The sequence below is a fragment of the Bos grunniens genome, chromosome 19 (genome assembly GCF_055505025.1).
Source record: "Bos grunniens cultivar Pamir isolate PY7600 chromosome 19, Bosgru_T2T1.0, whole genome shotgun sequence".
NCBI classification, from domain to species: domain Eukaryota; kingdom Metazoa; phylum Chordata; class Mammalia; order Artiodactyla; family Bovidae; genus Bos; species Bos grunniens.
The window spans coordinates 30322820-30326159 of record NC_141183.1 but is presented as its reverse complement, the minus strand read 5'-3'; the positions used below and the strand labels follow the sequence as shown (position 1 = coordinate 30326159).

Below are 3340 nucleotides of genomic sequence, written 5' to 3'. Positions count from 1 at the left end.
CATCTGGGATAGAATATTTCAAAACAAAATCTTCCAGAAATCAAGTGGAAATTTTAGAACTGCAAGATAAAATATTTGAAATTCATATTACTAAACAGAAACAGACGGATATTGAGAACAGACTTGTGGTTGCCAAGGGTGAAAGGAATGGGGAGTGTTGGATTGGGAGTTTAGGATTAGCAGATGTAAGTTATTATATGGGGTTTCCCTGGTGGCTCAGCAGCAAAGAATCCACCTGTAATGGAGAAGAGACATGTTCAGTCCCTGGAGAAGGAAATGGCAACCCATTCCAGTACTCTTGCCTCCAGTACTCTTCCATGGACAGAGGAGCCTGGTGGGCCACAGTCTGTGGGGTCACAAAAGAGTTGGACACGCCTTGGTGACTAAAAACAAACAAAAACAAATGGATTACTACAACCTTCAACAATTTTTTAAAAACCTGTAAAGGGAAGAATCTGATTACTCCTCTATTTGAAAAAATCTCCATTTGGTATTTTGGTAGATTTTAACTGTACCAATCTGATAGATAAAATTTGATATATCCATGCAATGGAATATTATTAGGCACTAAAAAAGAATGGAGTGTTGATACATACAGCAACATGGATGAATCTTGGAAATATTCTGCAAAAACTATGGGAAAGTGATTGAGTAAGCTTTGCTTGCATCCACACCAGAAAACACTGTGTAGCTGTAAGAAAGAAAGATCTCAACAAACTGACGTGGAGTGATTTCCTTTTCGCTAAGCTAAAAAAAGCAAAGGGCAAAATAATAATTATAGTGTGCTATCCTTTATCTAAGAAAGAAAAGGGTGTAATAGAATAAACATATACCTGCTCATTTGTGCAAAAGAATGCAGGAAGGATCAACCAGAAACTGAAAAGATTAGTTACCTACAGCTGTAGTTGAAGAGCTGGAAAGAAGAGGGCAATGAGTCTGGGTAATAGAGATGACAAGAGAGTGACACAGTTTTTAGTATACCCTTTCACACAGCTCTGGCACTTAGAACCATGGTAATATTTTACAAATGCCGAAGTTTAAAGAAAATAAAAGTAATCAGGTGTGTGCCTGTATGAACCAGAAATGGAATATAAAAGTAACAACCTAACTGTACTACAGATAAATAATATAACCAGGCATGGAGGACCTGGGGAAGAGAAGAACTAATGACTTTCCAAAACAGTATTTTGCCTGTAAAGCTAAAGGCAAAAACAAAAAGCCATACACATATAAGGTAATCCTCTTAGTAAATCTTTTCTTACAGGTGTATAGGTTAGTAATTCTGAAACACATATATGTATGTTTACATATGTATAATAAGTGCATATATTATGACTAATGAGAGCTGTGTTTCTCAGTGTCAGAGAAGCTACAAATAATGAAAAGGAGGGTGACAGCCCATTGTAATGAGCACACCCAACAGCCAGATCTTGATTTCTTAAAACCATATTCCAAAAACAGGAACCAGAGCTCCTTGGAGAAATGGTTTTCTGGTTAATTCCTGGTGCAGGGAAACTAAAAAATAATCCTGGAACATCTTGTGTCAGAAACTAAAAAAGTGCTGAAAACAGGATGCAGATGTCAAAAGGCCACATGAACCAACCAGAAGGACTTGTAGCCAAAGCTGGGAGACTTTCAGAAACATTATTAAAAATGATATTCTATGGATGAGAAGAGTTTCCCTGGTAACTCAGATGGTAAAGAATCTGCTTGCAATGTTAAGAGACCTGGGTTCAATCCCTGGGTTGGGAAGATCCACTGAGGGAAGAAATGGCAACCCACTCCAGGATAATTGCCTGGGAAATCCCATGGACAGAGGAGCCTGGCGGGCCCAAGTCCATGGGGTCGCCAAGAGTCAAGCAGGACTGGGCAACTAATACACATGGATTAAAACTATAAATTTTAAAAATATCCATGAATCTGTATAGATGCAAATAAGTAAATGAATATGTAATACCTAACTAAACGGAAGAGAAGTACCAGTTCTTCTGTTTTTGTTTTCAACTTTTTGGTCCTGAGGGATCTTAATTCTCCAACAAGGAATTGAACCAGCGGCCCCTACAATGAAGTGCAGAGTCTTAACTAACCAGCCACCAGGAAAACCCCAAGAAGTACCACTTCTTTCCTATAGAGAATTATGTTGATGAACGTAGATGGAAAAAGGGAAACAGAAAATGACCATGAGACAAACACCACAGTCATAGTTGTTGCAGTCAAGTCTGGATGCTAAAACTGGTGCAAGTCTGAAGAGAAACAGCTTGCATAGCCTGAAAGCATTTATCCCCGAAATATTTATTAATTACCAAGGGGGAAATAGCATACAGTGGAGGACCGCCATGGAAAGCATAACTAAATGATGTAAGTCAGCATTCTCTAGTAACAAGACACACCGACAACAGAAATGTGAAACCTGAGAACGGGGTGGATGTAAAGTGACACATGCCCCAGACAGAACGCCACCACAGTTTTTACTGATGCACCTTTGGGTGATAAAACTATGAAGCACGGAAGTCCTTTCCATAGACATCCAGGTCGACTGCTTGTAGGGGAGGAAGGCAGATGTCAAGCTCTTGGGGTGGCTGGCAGGTCTGGGGGGAGCAAGGGTTTGCGATCCTTCTCTTTGTTTTGTGCCAATTTCTGTAACTGCTGTACTTTACAGCAAAGAAGGTTTAACACACACAGGTGGACACTGGTGGTGGTGGTTTAGTCGCTAAGTCATGTCCGACTCTTGCGACCCCATGGACTGTAGCCTGCCAGGCTCCTCTGCCCATGGAATTCTCCAGGCAAGAATACTGGAGTAGGTTGGAAATCTGTTAAGAAATACATCAAAATGCTTTACAGCGGGTGGTGGGATTATTGAATTTAATTGTTACTGCACACTTATGTAATGTTCAAAAATGACGGAGGATGGGGCGAAGGGTGGACACAGAAGCATCTAATTTTATGCTAAGTTCCAAAGTCACCTCACAGCTGTGCACGCCGATTTCGGGTTTTGTTCCCCTCTTTAATGATTTTCAGCGGCGGCAATCCGGTACTGCACTCACCCAACCCCCGCACCGGCCGGACTTTGGGTTTTGCAGCTGCTTCCCCGCCTGGGCTTGGGTGGGCCGGGAGTCCTGGGAGCTCGCACAGCCAGGTCCTCCGCCCAATTCTCGCTCTTTTTCTGTTTGACCGGAAGTTTACCGGGAAAGCAGAGTCTACTCTAAGAAGTGACCTGGATGGGCGGGACTGAGGAGCCTTAAAGGATCAAAAGTGAGGTAGCTTTCGTGACCTCGTGGCGCAATGGTAGCGCGTCTGACTCCAGATCAGAAGGTTGCGTGTTCAAGTCACGTCGAGGTCA

The 3340-nt window shown here is 42.0% G+C and overlaps 1 non-coding gene across 1 annotated transcript; it reads left to right on the top strand.

Annotated features, from left to right (window-relative positions):
* Nucleotides 1-3268: 3268 nt before the first annotated feature.
* TRNAW-CCA (transfer RNA tryptophan (anticodon CCA)) lies at nt 3269-3340 on the top strand. The gene has a single exon. It is a non-coding gene; the product is annotated as a tRNA-Trp (tRNA).